Source organism: Haliotis rubra, unplaced genomic scaffold (genome assembly GCF_003918875.1).
Source record: "Haliotis rubra isolate DU_JTF1 unplaced genomic scaffold, ASM391887v1 Scf436, whole genome shotgun sequence".
NCBI lineage: Eukaryota > Metazoa > Mollusca > Gastropoda > Lepetellida > Haliotidae > Haliotis > Haliotis rubra.
Window position 1 is genome coordinate 135,649 of NW_025767120.1, and position 21,672 is coordinate 157,320.

The 21,672-nt window shown below is 44.3% G+C and overlaps 1 protein-coding gene across 1 annotated transcript in view; it reads right to left on the reverse strand.

The window, feature by feature from the left end:
* LOC124289211 (E3 ubiquitin-protein ligase rnf213-beta-like) overlaps window positions 1-21,672 on the reverse strand; it is a gene marked incomplete at its 3' end in the record, with an annotated part of 178,699 nt that overhangs the window by 135,617 nt on the left and 21,410 nt on the right. The window lies entirely within an intron of this gene.

Genomic DNA, 21,672 nt, shown 5'->3' on the forward strand with positions numbered 1-21,672 from the left:
ATAGATAGGTTGCTGTATACCTACTTCAGCACCAAATGTCTAATTGGAAAATCTTGAAACGTTGGGCTTTTTTTTGGTTCCATTGCATTGGGGTTGCCGAATCTCATGGCACCCTACAGATTTTAAGGCTCTAGTAAATACCCTGTCGTGATGTCACGGAACCAAAGAAAGTTTGAGGCTATTTACTACAGCCCGCATGGGTACTGGAAAGGAGCTAGCGCCGTACATAAGCTAGCCAAAATGGCGCGAGTAACCCCGGACGAGGCCAAAGCGTGGCTTGAAAAACAAGCCCTGTGGCAGATCTATTTACCGGCACCACGCTACGTGCCTCGAAGAAGGTTCGGCATTACCGTACCCAATAGCGCCCACCAGGCCAACCTCCTGTTCCTACCCCATGACAAGAGGTACAAGTATGCCCTAACCGTCGTGGACGTGGCCAGCCGCTACAAAGAAGCCGAACCCTTAACAGCGAAAGACTCAGCCCAGGTAGCCCGCGAATTCGAACGCATATACAAACGCAGCCCGCTGACATGGCCCACCGAACTGCAAGTTGATCCCGGACGGGAGTTCATGGGTGCCATGTCACAACTGCTCGCCAAGCACGATACCAAGGTCAGGCGTGGCGCGGTCGGAGCCCATCGCAGCCAAGCCATAGTCGAGAGATTCAATCGGACTTTGGCCAACGCTTATTAGGGCACCAGTATGGGAGAGAGATGGTTAACCCAGAAAAACGATCGACGGAATGGTTAGTCTGGCTACCTCAGGTGGTGTCGGCCATCAACCACGAAACCACCCGTCTCACCGGCAAGAAACCAGCCGACGCTATCAAACTGAAATCAGTGGTGGCTGAGTTGGCTGCACCATCGCGTGGGAAGGAGAAACAGATACCCGATAGGGTCCTCGTGAGGTACCTCTACCAGCCGGGGGAACACGAAGGGGACATTCGGAAACGAGCCACCGATCCAATATGGTCAGTCAAAACTTACAACATAGATAAAGTAGACATCAAAGCCGATGAGCCGAACTTGTACTACTTGAGAGATGGGTCAGGGAGAGGTTTCGTTAGAGAGGAATTATTAGTCATACCGTACGGCACAATGTTGCCACCCAAGCAAAATATTTAACACTTACCTTGTCGGGTAATCTCAATGGTATCCTGTCAACACGACATAGTGTCACGTCATCAGGAAAGTGCTAGTTCGCGGTCATAGTGACACTATTGTGTCACGTGTGGCCGTGAAGTTAACTGGGGATTCAAAAGTAGTATATACAATGGCGGCGAGATCTAAGGGTCTGACGAAAGCTTTATTTATGAAATAAAGCTTTACAGAGGCTTTTGTTGGACTTGATCTCGGACTATCATTGTATATACTACTCCTGCTGTGTCTGCTGTGATGTTGCCTTTGTTGTGAGTGTGTCCTCACTGTTTTTATTTAGGTGTTGTAGGGAATGAATCTGGAGAATGATGTTGTGTATTAAGTCGTTTCGTGATTTTGAGTGCATGTTTTACAAATGTTTCATGGCACTGAGGGAATCTGAGAGTATCAGGTTGGTTGGAGGGAGGGGATTTGGTGCAGTGCAGTTAGTATTGCTGTTAGTTCTGCTGTGTTAATAGTGGTATGATTTGTGTAGTGGAGGTTTGTTGTTAAAGGAGGTGTTTGTTGTACATGTATGCCAATGCCTGTGTGTTTATTTGCGCCGATGGATGCATCAGTGTATATATGGGTGTGGAGGGGGTAGTTTGAGTTTATGTGGGTTTGAATGAGATTTGATTTCGTGTGAATGTCAATGTTTTTTTGGAGATTTTGTAGTGTGCCTGCTAGGGCTGTGATGGGTGGGGGTTTGTCGTGGATGTAGCTTGTTATGGGAGGTGTGTGTTTTATGTTATTTAGTTGTTGTGCATGGTGCAGAGTGTTGAGGTGGGTGAGGAGCGGGGCTTTGTTAGGGTTGTTTTTAAAAATTTTCATGGTGGATATTTTGGTGTTTGTTTATTTGGTTGTGGTTAGTTTGTAGATTGGATTGTATTGGGCCCCAGCCCAGTTGTTGAGTGTAGTTTGGTTTATTCGTGTTTTGATTGAAGGGATGCCTGTGAGTAGGAGAAGTGTGTTGTGGGAGGTGCCAGTCCTAGTGCCTAGGGCTTGTTTAAGGGCTTTATATTGGATGGAGTTGATTTTTTGTAGATTACATGGGGACAGGGAGTGGATGACCGAGGCGGCGTAGCCCAATTTCGACTGTATAAGAGATTTATAGATGTTGTTAAGTGTTTGTTTGTCAGCACCCCGGTTAGTACAGCTGATAGCTCTTATCAGGTTAAGATCTTTTTGACAGGAACTGACCAAGTTATAAATGTGGGGTGTCCATGTCATGTGTTGGTCGAAAGTTACACCTAGAAATTTTGCTTCTTTTTTTCGAATTTAATTTCTTGGTTATTAATGTGTAGTTTGGGTGTATGATTTTGCATACTTTGGTTTTTCAATAAGATGCCCATGGTTTTTTTACATTGAAATGGAACCCCTATTTTGGGGCCCAATTTTGAATATAGTTTAGCATTCTTTGGGATTTGGTTGTGGCTTGCTTAACTGAGGTCGAAGATGTCCAAAAGGAAATATCATCAGCGAATTTAGCAGTAGAAATTTCTGGCCACTTGTCTGGAAATATGTCATTTATCATAAAGTTTAATAAAGTTGAGGATAATATGCTCCCCTGAGGGGTTCCATTTTCTAAGAGATAAGGATCCGAGAGAGTGTTGTGAGATTTGATAATTATTTGTCTGTTATTTAGAAAAGCATGAATGAAATTTAGAATGTGTCCGTGTATGGCTTTACTGAAATCGATACAAATGGCCAAAGTGTATTGTTTTGTGCCTGCGTTACCTTGATATCCTGTTCCAAATGTAAAATGTGGTCTAAAGTTTGTCGATTTTGAGTGAAGCCACTCTGGTCTTGTTTTATTAGGTTGTGAGTTTGAATTGGTGTTTTAATCTATTATTTATTATAGTTTCTAAAGTATTGCATAGGTGGGATGTGAGGGAGATTGGTCGAAATGAATCTGGGGAGTTAATGGGTTTCCCTGGCTTTAGGATTGGCAACACCTTGGCTGTTTTCCAAGAAGTGGGTTTTCTACCTGTGGTCCAGATTTGGTTAAATAGAGTGAGTGTTAGGTTTAGCATGTTTGATGGGAGTTTGTTTAGTATAGTGTATGTGATATTATCTGGACCTGGGGCTGAGGCTGTGTTTTATGTTTAAGGGCTGACTCAAGTTCATGAATGTTTATATTATTTGTTTATGGGTAGATGTGTGTGGGGGTGGTTCTGGTGAGTATGGGGGTGGGTTTTTGGTGGTGTTTGTGAAAATGTATTGGGTAGTTGGTGGATCTGCTAGTTTCCGAGAAGTGGGCAGCAACTGTGTTGGCTTTGTCTTTGTTTGTGGGGAGATTCGGGAGGTTTGGTTGAATTATTTTTTTGGAATTTCCCTGATTAGCCTTAAATGTATTCCACTTTTTTTTATTGTTTAGCCTCAGGTTTGAGCAAAATTTTCTCCAGTGGTCCTTGTTTGCAGCCTGAATGATTTGTTTAGTATTATTTCTGAGTTTTTTAGCCAAATGTAATTTTGAACGGTCCCTCTTTGATTGATTGAGGGGCACCACCATGGGACTGTTTTTTTGTGTGCAGGGGTGGTTTGGAAAGTGGGTATGCATTTACTTGTTATGTTGATGATGGTGTTGGTGAAGGTAAGAACTATACCACTTTAATACATGGGAAGTGTTATGACAACTGTGTCACCCCTATTGTGGATAATGAGTGCCCAAGGAAGCAACTACTCCCACAAGAACTACAGTGTAAACAAAACACTGTTAAGACAATAGTACAATGTATTGTATTTCAAGGTGTATTGCAAGAAAATATTAGTTGGTGATATGTATACCCACTATTTCTACAATGCTAAATGCAGAAATAGTTAGGTTGGAGAAGTATGTATTTAGCAAAAATGGTTTGTTAAAGGTTAACATTTTGTTGGATATTTTAAATGAGGAAATGATACTGGATGAGTATAATAAGATGTATACACTAGTAAATGTTGAGTAAAAGATACTAATCATGCATGTACCTATATAACGATCTAGTCCATTTCATTCATTGACTGCGCTTGGAGCTGGATGTGCTACTGACGCCTGGTCCCGATCGTCGATCACACTCAACAACTTCTAAACTGGCCGTGCCAACTCAACCCTCCTCCTCTACACAGCCTTCACACGAAACCGTCCACAGCGATCCATCAACACTACCCCACCTACCCCACCGACTTCCCACCCCTTAAATCCCCACATCAAATAGACCCTATTCCTATCAACTTTGGCCTTGACCTTGACTCTATACTACCCCCTCAACAAATTGGAACTATTCCCTCCCCCCAACCTCCCCAAACTACCAAAACCACCAAAACGACCACACATTTCACCCAACGAAAAACCCTAATCCAATAAGTAACAATGCGACCAAGACACACACACACACCCCAACCTCAAACCAACAAACATATCCATCTAGCCTTCGCCACCAACACACACACCACTAAACCACACATACTCAATCAACAAATTTGCATTATGCCTCCAACAACACATCCAATACAAATATATAAATAATTGTGGCTGGGGCTTCAAAATTACATTCACAGACAAACAATTACTCAGCAGCACTCTCAAACACACACTCATAGATGGCAAACAAATAAGTTGGCAGATACCACAGTGGCAATCATCCATACAGGGGTAATCCATATTGACACAAGGGAAACAGAAACAGACATGTAACACTACATCGACATCGCCAACAACATCCCAACTCAACCCAAAATCACCCAATTCTGAACAATCAACAATAAAGAACCCACCACGTACAACACCAACACCCAAACAACCTAATCCTCACATTTGACACCACCACACTCACATTACCTTTGGAGCACTAACATACAAAGTTCACCCAATCAGGAAATACTCACAACAATGCAAATTCTGCTTCTCATACACACACTCATCCAATACATGCAAATCACCCATGTTATGTGCAAAATGTGGGTCGGACACTCACACAATAGACAAGTGTACATGGCAGAAATATTGCATACACTGTAACACACACAGCCACACCTCAACACAAAAGACCTGCCCAATCAAACAAAAACACATAATCAAACTAAATAAACACATCAAACACATCGACCTGCCCAAACCAGTACGCATAATACTTTCCTACCATTCCCTCCTCTCAGCCTCATCATCCACCCCATTTGCTAACACCTCCTCCAGCTCCCTCCTCAGCCTTCCACCCCCATTAAATCCCCCCCCATTAAATCCCCTCACACCACGTTACCACCCAATCCACCTCCAAACCAACACACACTAACCCCCACCAAAACTCTCTCCACTCTCTCCCCCAAGTCAACAAACTCCCCTACCCTACTCTCTCTCTCTCTCTCTCTCACTCTCTCTCTCTCTCTCTCTCTCTCTCTCTCACTCTCTCTCTCTCACACCACAAAACCTAAACAAACTTAATCTAGCCAGCCTCCTCATTGCCATTAAAAACCTTTCCTAAATCCTGATAACCACTAAGCTACTCTAGCCCTCAACTCTCTATTCAAAATTATGCCCCAACCCATGGTCTTCATGACTTACTATTACAAATTACTGCAGCCATGGTTATTTTACAGTGGAATTGCAATGGTTTCCGAGCACACGGGCATGAACTTAAGGCTCTCATTGCCCAAAAAAAACTTTCTCCCCAAATAATCACTCTGCAAGAAACAAAATTATCACCTTCAAATCTGCTGGTTAATGGTTAATTTCTTCCACCTAAACCGTGCGACATTAAGAAGGGTGGATGCCCATCAGATGCAATTATTTGAAAATATCCCCGGTAGTTCTTGTCTGATTGTAATAAAGTATCAAAGCAGTGTGGGCTTTTTCAGGTTTTCTAATGCCTGGATGGTATAATGACTGATCCAAATTGATCCCATTTCTGTGTTTTTTTACCTCGATATTTAATCATGTCATGTAAAAATATGTCGTCTATTACGTATGATATTAAAAATTGACATTTGATTTATATGAATCCGTAAACTAAACAACCCTGCCATTGATAAAAGAATCTGAAAATTTACTTAGGTACATAGGTACATACAGTTTTAGCACACAGCAAATGCTTACATGTATTTCTTATGAAACAATGAAGTTCTGTTTGTATTCTCAAAACATTGTCGGCCAAAAGGTTTTCACATGCAATACAGCAATTAATACTCCTTTGTTGTAACCCGTGTTAGTTGGTATAAACCTATACACATGTTATTTGTCATCTATCACTTGATGGTCAGTTAATGAATTTATAACAGGTATAATTAGTGGTAACATCACTTAGATTACCCGACAAAGGTTCCCATTTGGCATTTCTTGTGTCTGGAGTAAATACTCAACATTATGAACATCGATCAAAGGATTAACTGATAACACGATTGATTAATTATTTTATCTTACACAGCGGATTTGTCAAAAGGTAGTGTTCATGAATGTAGATTTACTAATCTATACTGAATACACTCTGTCGTGTCTGTGTCTGCGAAAAAACGTCTTTCTTTCAAAGGATTAACCGCCAATACATTGATTGATTGCTCATTATTGGCTAACTAAATTACTTTTTTTAAAGAATGGCGGACATTATGCAGTTAGTTGCCAGGTGTGCTATCTTGGGTGACCAATGAGACTATCCACCAATGTGAAATACCTGAAATGATATATCAATTTTTCGTATATTAGACCGCTAAAAGACACATCATTTGGAACAGCTGCAGATGAATGGCATATCACTCGTTTTTGTGGATACTGATGGATACATTTCTCGAACAAGGTAATAGCCTGACATTGTTCCTATAACTTTAATCTGTTTTAATTTTAATATTTGCATTTTGTTTTTATTCATTTGTCGTAGCATTCAACAGAATCATTGTTTTCGCCGTGAAGTGTAATGAGACAGACAACATACACTAGGGCGTGTGTGCGAATTATGATTTACATTGGCAAACTATGCAATGTCTAGATATTACAGTCCTGTTATAAATTCACTATAAGTATCAGCAGATCGTCTGCTTTTTATTTAGTTTCAAAATGCATACAAGTATGATAATAAACTAATTAGGATTATAAGACCAAATATAAAGACGTACATTGACTTGTATGTACATACTGGTGAGGCGACGTTAACCAAGTGAATGTAGCAAGAAGTTTATCACTTCGACCCCCACCTCGACTGACTGACTGACTGACTGACTGAGTTTAGTTTTACGCCGTTTTTAGCAATATTCCAGCAACATCATAGCGGGGACACCAGAAATGGGCTTAACACATTGTGCCCATGTGGGGAATCGAACCCGGGTCTTCGGCGTGACGAGCCAACGTTTTAACCACTAGGCTACCCCACCACCCCCCCCCACCTCGATTCCGTGGAAGAAATCATTATGTTATAAGTTGTGTCATGCAAAATCCTGTTGGTCATGATTCAAATACATATTTTACTACGAGTGGAAAGTAGTTTTGATTTTCTAACTTGGAGAAAACAAACCATAATCTCAATAATTCTAACAGACTTTAGCCGCGATTTTCAAAAATGGCAGCGCCCTGTCGTGAACATCCACCAGTCAGAGGATAAATGCTATTTAGGTTTTCACCGAGTTACAAAATCAAAACTACTTTCTACTGGTAGTAAACTAAGTATTTGATTGATGGCCAATTGGATTTTGCATGACATAGCTCATAACATAACAATGTCTCTCGTGGAAGCGAGGTGGGTGTCAATATAATACTACTTACAGTATTATTGTTACTTCGACCACAACCTCGCTTCTGAGGAAGAAATCGTTATGTTACAACTTGTGTCATGGAAAATCTTTATGGTCATCAATCATATACATATTTTACTACAACTAGTAAGTAGTTTTGATTCTTTAACTTCCGTGAAGCGATCTGAATACAAGTAAGATATCGTTTCAGGCTTCCACAACGCTCGCTTCGCACTCACAAACATAACCCATTTAGCATGAACTGCGGGGTCACCATGGTGACACCATCGCCCGACCCCTAGGAGCAATTGACGACAACGCAAAGATTCAGCATATCTTCGTTGATATTGAGAAATCATCAACATGACACTTGCTACACACTTTATATACAAGTAACTGAAATTCCTTCCTTATATGACATCACTGCAGTGCTTTGGCGACAGAGTTACGTAACCTGTCTGTGGTTTCGTTGGCAGGCGAGAGTGAAGCAGGCGACTTTTTGGCAACTTTTAATCGCTCAGTATTAATTAACCACAAGTTTTTTAAAGAATGAATTTAGTGTTCTGCATAAGACTAACCACAAATCTTTCATATGTAATAGTTGAAAGAGTAAAAAACCCAAAGTTTATAAGTTCTTTAAGTGAAAAACTTACAAAGGAGGTCCAGAGTGGCTTCACTCCAAATCGACAAACTTTAGACCACATTTTACATTTAGAACAAGACATTAAAGTAGCATAGGCACAGAAACAATATACTATGGCCATTTTCATTGATTTCAGTAAAGCTTTTGACATGGTTTGGCACAACTGCCTCCTACAAAAACTCCAAATACATGCCACCCATGGCCGAATTCTATATTTTATTCACTCTTTCCTAAATAACAGACAAATAACAATCAAATCTCACAACACCATCTCGGATCCTTATCCTCTAGAAAACGGACCCCCCCCAAGGGAGAATATTATCCCCAACTTTATTCAATTTCATGATTAATGACATATTTCCAGAAAAACGGCCTGAAATCTCAACTGCCAAATTTGCTGACGATATTTTGTTTTGGACTTCCTCCACTTCAGTTGAACAGGCATCCACCAAAATATAAAAAAAATACCAAATTATATCCAAAACTGGGCCCAAAAATGCGGGTTCGACATTAATGAAAAAAAACTGTGGGCATCTTATTCAAAACTCAGCGAATGCAAAATGATATCCCCCAAAACTACACCTAAATAATCAAGAAATTGAGTTAATAATAGAAGCCAAATTCTTAGGAGTAACTTTTGACCACCATATGACATGGTCACCCCACATTCATAACTTGGTCAACTCGTGTCAAAAGGATTTAAACTTAATGCGAGCCATCAGCGGCACAAACTGGGGTGCCGACAAACATACACTATTTAATATATATAAAACTCTTATACTGTCGTGACTGGACTATGCTGCCCCAGTCTTCCATAACCTCTTCCCCTGCGACCTACAAAAACTCAAATCAGTACAGTAGAAGGCCCTTAAGCTTGCCACGGTACGAGGAGTGGTACCTCCCTGGTACACTCCTTTTCATCACAGGCACCTCTTCAATCACCCACAGAATTAACCAAACTACACTCTCTTACTGGGCTGGGGCCCAACACAACATAACCTTCAAACTAATTACAAACAAATACAACAACACTAAAAAATCAACCCTCAAAAAATTCAAACTAAATCCATACAAAGCTCCATGCCTCACCCACCTCAACAGCCTGCTACATGCACAACAGCTACACACTATACACCACACACCTCCCATTACAAACTACATCCACGACAAACCCCCACTAAGCACAGACACCACATTAGCCACCATTCTACAAAACTTACCAAACAACACTGACATTCACACCAAACTAAACATTATAAACCATCATATAAACACATAGTACCCCTCTTACACCCACATCTACACAGATGCATCCATTTATACAAACAACAAAAGAGGCATAGGCATCCATGTACAACAAACTCCCCCTTTAACAACAAACCTGCACTATTCTAACCACACTACTATCAATACTGCTGAACTAACTGCAATCCTCTCTGCACTGCACTTAATACCTTCTCTACAGCAAACAAACTTCCTTATACTCTTCAACTCGCTCAGCTCTATCAGACAACTACACAACATGTACTCAAAATCACCCCTGGATCTAATCGCAACATCACAATTCACGATTCACTTAAACGCTTAAACAAAAACATAACATTCATATGGATACCCAGCCACTCCAACATCCAAGGAAACAACACTGCAGACACAGCTGCCAAGCTTGCCACCACACACAACTCACCTAGTATCAACTTCCACACATCCAAAACAGAAATCAAACAACTCATCAAAAGAAACATACTAGTAACAAATACATACTTCCAACACAACATAAACACAAACAAATCATCATGGGTTAAAAATATCATCAAGGCACCTATTTAGAAACTTCCTACATTCTCAAACACCAAAAACATTGACACGTGCATAACCCGACTAATTACAGGCATCACAAATCTCAACTATACATTATACAAACAACACAGACACCCAGATGGCCTATGCACACACTGCAACACACCAGAGGACATTAACCACATATTTACACAATGGCCACCTACAACAAACAAACATTAAGCAACTTCACAACAACATACCTCCCAAATACCACAGCACATGTACATCTCCTACTAAATCCTCATAATCCCCCCAATATATTCAAAGCCATATCTACCTTCATTCTAAACTCAAACATAATGCAAATAAATTAGAACCTCCCAAACAAATTGATTAAATATCTTCCCAAACCTACTCTCAGCATCTACATTTAGAAAAGGGATCGAAATTCACATTCCACAGCGCTGGATGTCCTCTCCCACGTCCATGCGCCGCACCTCCACACTGCCATCTCAATCCCCTCTATCTCTCCCGTCAACGCTGTAGCTCTACAACACTCTCCACTCTCCCCAACACTTACTGTCTTCTCCAACGTCCGAGCCCTCATCTACACACTGCAATCTTGATCCGGTTTTGTCATCAACTGCCATCAACCATCTTATACCTCTCTCAATCACCCATACTTCTTCACCCACCCCACCCAACCAAGCCAACTTGCCCTCTCTTGCCCTACCCCTACCCCCACGTTTATAGGCCCCCTTTTTACCACTACAATACAGCATAACTGTATTATCTACATATAACCCCACATATGCTTTACTTATTTCTTAGATCACCATACTCCCTGCCCCCCACTCACACCCATAGGCCCCCATTTACATCTAACCTATCATTCAGTTATCACTCTTTCTCTCATTAACTGACCAACAACCTAGTTTTTTCCTCTCTTTCCCTTTATTATAAGTTCGGCCTTTTATTATTTTTACATCTCACGTTTTAAACGTTTTATATTCCAAATTTAATAGGTTAAAGCCCCTACATTTACATTTTTTTGGGTATGGTGGTTTATCCCCTATTAGCAACTATTAATAATTTAAATTAAATCCCACCTACCCCGTCGGGAAAATTGGCATCTGCCAGAAATCGACGTTAAACCATCCAACTCATCATTATATGGTTGACATTCAGCTAACATTCAGATATGGATGGGCTTCGGAAAGTAGAACTTCCTTAAGTGGCATTTAGAAGCTGGTATGATGAAGTGGAACACTTATATGGATAGACAACATCTTTGTTGCAGTAGATGCGACGTTTTGGTGTAGATCCTAACACTGTTTCATTTGCTTGATAATGGTGTTAGGATCTGCACTGAAACATCGCAGCTACTACTGCAACAAAGATGTTGTCTATCCATAAAAGTGTTCCACTTCGGAAAGTAGAATTTGTTCTGTCTATGAAAGGAAAGTAAGTACTTCTTGATGAATTCCATTACCAAAGAAACGACACCAGAGGAGATAGAGTTCACTGGAAGTGTACTACTGTTGGAGAGTTTGTGCGCAACACATCCGAACATTGTCATCCACCTATTGATTCAGAACAAGTGATATTTGTGAGTAACTTGAGGAAAAGAGATAGAGAGGACACCGGATCGGTACAGGATATCTACAATGAGCAGATTGGCCATATTCCACCAAAGAGAACCCAGAACTTTCCATCATTTCCCAGTGTTGCTAGTGCCATGTACAGACATAGAAGAACAGTCCTTCCATTACTTCCACAGACCAGATCAGAGGTTCAGCTTGAGGATAGATGGACACAGACCAGAGATGGTAGAAGATTCCTGCTATTTGCGGATGGGGATGAAGACAAGATGTTGGTGTTCTCAAGTGATGAACAGCTGGCCACTCTCCAGTCCACAGACACTATTTACATGGATGTAACCTTTTCAGTAGCACCTCTTCTCTGGAACCAGCTCTACATACTTCATGTTAGGAAGGGTTTGTCTATGTGCCCACTTGTTTTTGTGCTACTACCCTTTCGTCAACGAAGTACCTATCGCCGCTTCTTCAGCAAGCTCAAGACATCTATCCAAGAAATCCTACATTGTCTGTTTGCTCCTACACAAATCCAGACTGATTTTGAACAAGCAGCTATCCAAGCATCCAAGTTTCCGAATGTCCGAGTATCAGGTTGCTTTTTCCACTATACACAGGCAATCTGGAGGAAGACCCAAGTCCAGCCTTGCAGTCCAGTACAAGGAAGACCCAGAGTTTCAGCGATGGATCCGTAGAGCTGCCGCTCTTCCTCTACTTCCCCTTGCAAAGGTGCAGGATCCCTGTAGGAACAGACGTTCCCTGAGCCGTTGACTTCAATGACTACATAGTTTCTACCTGGGTTGATGACGATGCTTTCTTCACCCTTGGACTTTGGAATCACTTAAAAAATACCGTCCCTAGGACAAACTACAGTCTCGAAGGATTTCACTCACAGATCAATCATTCTCTGTCGTGCCGACGTCCCAACATTTTCAAGTTTCTTGAACTGATCTGCGGTGTGAAAATAGAATGGACGAAGATCGCCCAGCTCGACTTTGGTGTTGCCCCTCCTAGAAGGAAGCGAGTGTACAAAGAAATTGACAACAGATTAGATCGATTGAAAATGCAGCTTCATTGAGCAGAGAAGACTCCACTTCAGTATTTGGATGCTGTTGGCCAACTAGTTGAGCTTGGATGAAGTGCCCATTGACAATCCCAGTAAAACAATCCAGTGAAACCCAGTAAAACAATCAATGTGAAAACAATGTGAAATACTTTCCAGTGCTGATATATATTATTATTATATAAATAAATATGAATATAACATACAAAATACAAAAGTTAAAAACAAAAGAGTAGTATATACTATGATAGTCCGAGATCAAGTCCAACAAAAGCCTCTGTAAAGCTTTATTTCATAAATAAAGCTTTTGTCAGGCCCTTAGATCTCGCTGCCATTGTATATACTACTTTTGGATCCCCAGTTAACTTCACGGCCACACGTGACACAATAGTGTCACTATGACCGCGAACTAGCACTTTCCTGATCACGTGACACTATGTTGTGTTGACCTCAAGGAAACAGTTTAATGTGAATGAGCTGGTTACAGGATACTATTGGGATTACTTGGTAAGTGTTAAATATTTTGCTTGGGGGGTAACATTGTGCCGTACGGTATGACTAATAATTCCTCTCTAACGAAACCGCTCCCTGGCCCATCTTTCAAGTAGGTCAAGTTCGGCTCGTCAGCTTTGATGTCCACTTTATCTATGTTGTAAGTTTTGACTAACCATATTGGATCGGTTGCTTGTTTCCGAGTGTGCCCTTCGTGTTCCCCCGGCTGGTAGACGTCCCTCACGATGGCCCTATCGGGTATCTGTTTCTCCTTCCCACGCGATGGTGCAGCCGACTCAGCCACCACTGATATCAGTTTGATAGCGTTGGCTGGTTTCTTGCCGGTGAGACGGGTGGTTTCGTGGTTGCCTGAATAAGCGCTCAGCCAAAGTCCGATTGAATCTCTCGACTATGGCTTGGTTGCGATGGGCTCTGACCGCGCCACGCCTGATCTTAGTATCGTGTTTAGCTAGCAGTTGTGACACGACACCCATGAACTCCCGTCCGGGATCGACTTGCAGTTCGGTGGGCCATGTCAGCGGAATGCGATGCATTCGAATCTGCAGGCTACCTGGGCCGAGTCTTTTGCGGTTAAGGGTTCGGCTTCTTTGTAGCTGCTGGCCACGTCCACGACGGTTAGGGCATACTTGTGCCTCTTGTCGTGTGGTAGGAACAGGAGGTCGGCCTGGTGGGCGCTATTGGGTACGGTACTGCTGAACCTTCTTCGAGGCACGGAGCGTGGTGCCGGTAAATAGATCTGCCACAGGGCTTATTTTTCAAGCCACGCTTTGGCCTCATCCGGGGGTACTCGAGCCATTTTGGCTAGCTTATGTACGGCGCTAGCTCCTTTCCAGTACCCACGCGGGCTGTAGTAAATAGCCTCAAACTTTCTTTGGTTCCGTGACATCCCAACAGGGTATTTATATATACACCTATGTTCTTGGTTCAATTTTCTCATGCCCGTATGCGTACGTGTTGATCCCATCGATGGCTATCCAATGCTTCGTGTCCATCGGCGACAGGGACATCTTGTTTATCGTCAGTCCATATATCCTGTGCCCGTCGCTTCTAAGCATGTTCATTTGATGCCTGAAGGTGCGGGTCTTGAACTGGGCTTCCTTGAATCTGGCGTGTTTGATGTGTTGTTTAACCACGTACTTCTTAACACCCTTCGCCTTCCGGATCTCACCATTGTCGGCTTTCAGTATGGAGTACATCTTGGACCTCAAGCCTATGTACTCGGCTATGGGCGTGCCAGCACACTCGTCCTTCATCCTACCGAGGACCTTTTTATTTACCGTGCTGTGTATGGCATGGTCCTTGGGGTAGTCACTGGTGTCATACAAATCGAGGCGTTTCTTCATGTCCTCGTACACGTCCTCGTTTCGAATCTCCATCAGCAGGGAATCCGTGTCCGTGTACAGCAGTTCACACCTGGCGCCGTACTGTTTCTTGAGCTCGTTGTAGTAAAAGTCGTTCATCAGGTGTTTAGATAAATCGAGGTCATCCCCACATAAACAGGCCGGTTGAATTTGATGTGGCTTTTCTTCATGTGCAGGGCCACCAGGTTGTCGGTGAATATCTTGTTCCAGTTGAATGCTGGGCTGGCTATCAGTTTCCTGAGCTTGTCTTCCTCTCTCGACCGAACCAGCTTCACGGTCACGCGTTTCCTCATGTTCTCCATCGTCTTACCGAACACCGAGTTGTTCATGAGCTTGTAGAGATTTTTCTCAAAGTCACTGGTGGCCAGCTTTCGCAGGTCTGTGTTCATTCTGATGTAGGGCTCCAACCAGGGGCTCTGGTCGAATACGAGCACCCTGTGTATTTTGGTCAGCCTCATACCCAACGACAGGTACAGCTGTAGGTTGCGATAGTGAACAATGTACTTGGTCTTATTCATTAAGTTGGGCACGAGTTTTTCAACGTCTGCCACCCAGCCACCCAACAAGTTATGTTGGTACTCGGACATCCAGTCCGGGTTAACCCTCAAACGTTCGGGGGCCAGGGGGTAGCTGTTGTGCAATGTGTGCAATGCCTTGGGGTATTCCAAGTCCACTTCGAGGATATAGCCTTTGTTCGAATCCAGCGCGATGCTCATAACATCGATCTCGGGTGATGACCATTCGAATCCCCCTGTGGGTAGATACTGGCTCATGGCCCAGCCATACAGGTTGTTGGCATCGAGGGAGAGGATGTGAGTGGTTGGCTTGCTCGAGTCGTAGCCCTTCACATATTGATTATTGGCTTTCGCATAGTGTTTAGAGGCCATGGAAATCCCACCTCACAAGCCTTTCTCAATGAACAGGTGCATGTCGTAATCCAACTTAACTCCGGTTTTCTTCAGCAAGGCATCCCAAGATAGACCTGGGCTGGTGTAGTATCATGTGGGGTCGAGTTGATACTGCTTAAAACACGTCCTCCTAAACGTCTCAAATACGTTGGCTAGCAGGAGTACGTCTGTTCTCAAGTACCGGTCGTGGTAGTCACCCAGATTCTTACAGCCCAGTTTATTCCATACGTTAATCGCGTGTGAGTAATCGTCTTGGGTGATTGCCGAGTTGGTCAGGTTGCTGTAAAATCGGCCGATGGGAGGCAGTCGGGTATTGGCGAACTTGGCCCAGCCATCCATGTACTCGTAGGGGTACACGCCCTTCCTAATCAGCAGGGGTCGAGTCTTGGAGTCGGTGTATCGATCGGTGATGGGGAAGGTATCGTTGGCCTTGACCAGATTGTCGAGTGACGACAGGAGGAACTGAACCGAGTTGATGAACCTCAGGCCATTCAAGCTGAAGGAGATGTATCTCTCCATGTTGTTGGGGATGCACGTCAGGTTGCCGTCGACCCTCACGATGGCCTGCATGATCAAGTGAGAGTCGTACCCTCTCAAGTTGTGGAAGACCACGGGGATGTTTATTGTCTTGGGGTTGATTCTGAGCTTGAGGTTGCATGCGTTGTGAGCGTCGCCTCTATACTTACCGGTGACATGGTGACTGTATACAGCACATTCCTGATAGTTTTCTCTTCCTCCTGCAAACACTTTAGAACCTTTTCAGCCGCGTCGGGACCCCTGTACACTACGGGAGCTTTCGCTTCCCCATCACATCGAACGACCACGTATCCAAACCCACAGGCCTCGTGCTCCTGTGTTTTTTGTGTGACCCCTGGGGGAACCCCAGCAGCCTCAACGGGTTTGACCAAGGCTTCAAAGTCGGTGTAGATGATGTAAGGCACGGGCATCTGGTTCTTGTGGTTGTCGAATTTTAGGATATTGTTGACTCGTATGGCCGTCTGCCCCACACCTTGGCAATCCTCCCGGTTGGATTCCAGCAGGGTGGGTCGGCTGAAACCGTGCAGGCATCGTACGCAAAAGTGTTTTTTCCCAAAGTGTTTCGACTGGTCGTGCAACAGCCTGCTGAGGTGTTTTATCCACGTGTAGTGATACTTATCACCTCGCTGGATCATGAATATATTGATCACGCGGCGACCCCCCAGTTGGGGTGCCCCCAACATTGGGCTAATCCTGTGCACGACCGTTGTGTTGCCTTTGTGCCCTAAGACGTTTATGGCTATGTCATTCTGTTTTTCTATTTTAGTGATCTGGGATATGGGGGTGGGTTCGGCTATACCATCCCAGTTGAGCCCATCGTCTTGGGGATAGCTAGAAGGCCTGTTCGAATTAGTGTCAGCTGGAAACAAGGCTGACCTGATAGCTTACCTCATGCAATCGTCTCCTCTAGTCTTGATGTTGACTATGGCCTGTTTTGCTTTATAGTAGGGGGGCAAGTCTAGGTATGACCCCCCTCTGAATGGTACGTAGTTAGCTATGTCTAGATAGACCTTATTGATTTTATCCACGACCCACCCGGAACCCATGTGTGTGTAGCGTTTGTACTGTATTCTTGTATCTGCTGAAAACTGAAATCGATTGACTCGTCTATAGTCTCGGTATGAGTCACGACTTCTTGTTTACCTCGGAAGTAAGGCTGAACGTACTCAATGACCCCCATCCCCCCCCATTCTGCTGTTTATCGAGTGACATTTTCACTGTGATTTGAAACTTTAGACGTCCCAAATCGTTCAGTTCCTCATTAACTTTATCAGCGATTAGAGGCTTGATGTCGGCGATGTCTATGTTCTGATCAACATGCATGCGCCAGCCTCTCAGATAGTTACCTACAGCGCGCTCAGTGCGCATGAACTCCAGATCAATAGCTTTATTCTGACGCAATAGTTCAATTAGGTCGGGCTTCGTCAGGAATAACCTACTAACCCCAGCTCTCGAGCCTCCTGTTTGAGTTGTTTCACAGTGTGGGTCTTTACTACGTGGTCGTGCAATAGTGCGACTAGCCCGGCTTTCCTCATACCAGAATAACCCATCAGCCCAAGCTCTTTCGCTCAGAGTTTTAGTTGTTTTACCATGGGAGGGGGTTGTATGCCGAGAAATATCGACAACTCTGGTTTCCTCATTCGGGAGTAACCCACTACACCTCATTCTCTCGCAATCTGCTTGAGCTCTCGGACAGTAGTCATTGTTATACCAAGGTGTATACAATCTCTAATTGGGCCGCCAACAAGGGAGGTAACACGAAACTAGTCCCCCGCCCAGCGCTATATTTAGAATAACCGTATCAATTTCAGGATAGTCTTCCCGTTTTATTATTTCCAGAACGTTGGGGATACATGTATATATATTAGCTGATTCAGTCAATACTTGTTCTCTGAATACATCCAGCTTTGTAGCAACAATCATTTGAAAGTTGATGTGTCCCAATTCGTTTATTTCCTCTCCGAGTTTGCTAATTACCAGAGGTCTGATGTTGTCAATACTACATTTACCCCATACTAAGGAGGCGTCTACATTCATTTATGTAGTCTTTTTTCTTCTCGTAGATAAGCTGGTGCCTGACTACGTTTGCCCTGTGGGCTTTACATAAACATTCCCTCGAACCAGGAACAGCTTCGATCCCAGATCAGCCATGTGCAGGCAACCATCGATTGAATCCTGAATGAAGACACCACGTTGGCCAACAGGATCCGAATCCTCCTCCGAGAGAAAGGGATTACTATCGCCAGCATTCTGACTGCATTGGGCTTCATCATATCAATCGCTGAGTGGGGGTACCCCCACACCCCCAAGTGGTGGCACACCAACACCCACTGGTGATATTAGAGACTGGATAAAAAAAACACCTGAAATCACTCGGGGAGGCCCTGGCTAAACTCGCTGGTAAGGCCGCCGAAGCCCAAAGCATCCTGGGTAGCATCGTCTCGTGGCTGCTGAGCACGCTGGCTAAAACTGTCACGTGGATCGGCCAAAACCTGTGGGCAGCCGTTGTCGCCGTGGTGGGTATGGTGTACGTAGCGGCTAAGGAATTTTTAACCAAATGAGACCCAACCCGGCCACGATGCCCCCGACCAGCATCGCTGTTTTACGGTCGATATGCTGCTGATTGGACGCCTGCACGTGTAAGGATTTGGGCTGTGGTGGTGTGGGTTGAACCCTAGGCTCCGGGGTTGGTACGACTATACCCGTTTCACTGGTCGTCACTGGTCGTCAGTAGATCATCGCTGGCTTCTTTCACTGGTTTTGGCCCACTGTGTATGGGTTTAGGAACGAGGTTGGAAAATGGATGGAAGAAATTACCCGAACTAAACATATGGTGCTTCATAAAGTTTACCACTGTATCTTTTCATAATGCTTTTACGGAGAGTCCATCACTGTATGGAATACCCAACCCGTGGTTCACTCCTCCTGGTATACGCCAATCCGTTTTTGGATCGATTCCGAATTAACCACAAATCCGTTCGTAAGCACGCCGATCGTGCGGATTGTTTGATGCATCCCACGCCTTGTCCTGTGGAAGTGGGGCGCTGATCTCTTTGAGGATACGCCTGACCTGGTAGTACACGTGAAACATGAACACAGATCTACTCAGCGCATCTCGCCGAGTGTCGGTCAGTGTCAAGCCACACCCCGTTGTAGCGCACCACACGGCAAAGTTGAGTTGATTCTGCCAGAACTGCATAGGATTGTTGAACCAAGCATGGACTGCCTTGATGTTAGTCACCGAAAGCTTATACTGGTCGAACACATCTATAAACCGAAATACAGCCCAGCAGCGTCGACCACGATCTTCATGTGCGGGAAATCTATGTCCAGTTTAGGGTAAAACACTCCTGGTTTGTACATTTTTAAAGTATTATATAATGGGTATATATACTCTAACACTTCCAGGAATAACGATGGTGAGTCCGTTCAGCTGATGCACACGATCGATAACACGTTGGGCCAACTCGAAGTCACCCTCTGCGATATCACCTACCTACCGCGATGGACTAACATCAACGCCAACAACAACAAGCTGTTCATCAGTGGCGCCCGCAACCAGATAACTGACAGCTACTACAGCGTGTGCTCGCTAAGCGACGAGGTCTTCAAACCCTTGGGAGCCGAACGCAAGATGAACGACTCAAACGGCACAGTGGTGTTAACCAACAATGGGATAAACCCCTTGAGGCTCGGCCGACCATTGGCGAGGACACTCGGGATGTCCCAGACGAGATAAAACCCACAACTACCGTCACAGGCACGAAGTTACCCGACCTAGTACCGTACCGAGAGCTGTGCATTCATCTCGGCCAGTTGAGCACAACGGACAACATTCAAGGTGGTCACCCTTCCACGATACTGAGACCCGTAGCGGTGAAATGGAGAAATACAACGACGGTAGAACCGAGTCGTTTTCACAGCGGCAGTATAAGAGGTTAACTTGGGGCAACATCCCTGAGTTGATAATATCGGTGTTAGATATAAAGCATAATCCTGTGAATATAGGATACCTCAGCATAACGCTGCACATAAAATGACTAGCGCACAAGGTCCCGGAATGAAGTTGAAAAAATGCGTCAATGTGGGGATCTCCGACCTTGGGGACACACGCAGATTCGACGACCCCGAGGTAGATGGTAAATTGTTAGCCTTGCAACTGAAAAACAACATTTACAAACGCGTTGAAGTCCCCTCCATCGGTAGAACCCTAGGTGACATAGTAGATACCTCAGGAGCGGCCCTCAACACTCGGTTCAACCTAGTTCGCATCGGTGATGATAGATGGGCGGTATACCAATCGTTCGGAGGCAAACTGTTCGACTTAGCAGATGTTGAGAGCACGACCGTCGCCCGAAACAAGCAGTATACCCTCGTCTTCACCGACGATGACAAGTGGGTGTTGTTGCCCTCTCGAGTAGATTGGTTTTCTCAACATTAGGCTCGGCTCCCCCTACGTGTTCACGGAAAACAAAGACAACTACCTAAACAAAGTCGTGAACAACAGAACCCAGCTCGTGGCTTACGTCCCGACGCAGAGACGTAGCATAGTCATCTACAGCCCACATGCTGTCGAGCAAGCCCGGGATGCAAAACGTGGCATTGCAGGTGGTGTCTGAATTCGAAGGCGTGGTCAACATACTTGAGAGCCTACCGGCGAACTCCACGCTGGTCATCCAAGTCTGCCTAGGGGAACCATCGCGGGATGAAGTCGAAATCGTGAAGGGAATCAAACTCCGGTGGGTGAAACAGCACCAGTATCAGGTTTGCACTGTTTACGTGCGGGTGGGTGTTGACTCCCACACCAGTCTGCAGGGGGTCACCGTGACTGTGGAAGACACGATATCACTCACCAAGATCTTCCTACCCGACAACATACACTTCATGGGGGTGAAGTGCACCCCTGAGAAATTATCAGAAAAAAAGTTGGAAACTATCTTATGACAGTAATATAACAATGACTAGTCATCTACCCAACGCCACGCTTAACGACCTAGGAGACACGGAGGGTTTCATCTGCCTGGCAAGGAAGACGCCTTGTACGTCCTACACTTGAAAGACAACGTGTATAGGAGGGCGGCAATGGCCGATCATCGACCCAACATCACATTCGGGGGCCTAGGAGACACAAGGGGTTCGATCTGCCTGGCTTGGAAGGCTCGTACGCCCTGTACTTAAGAAACAGTGTGTACGTGCGGCGGCGTCTGCCAGACGACTTTATAGAGCCCAAATGGTTGATCAACATGATCCTCACCGCACCTTATATCTCGTTAAACAAAGATAGGGAGGTCTCCGAAATTAGGAACAACGGTATCTTGCTTGGGATTTTCGTTCCGAAGTATGGTATAAGTACTCAGCTAATACGGGATCACATGGGTAACGTGTTAGTTTCAAGCCGGAAGAACGAGTTAAGGTTTGACGTCCCCAATTCCCAATTGGAC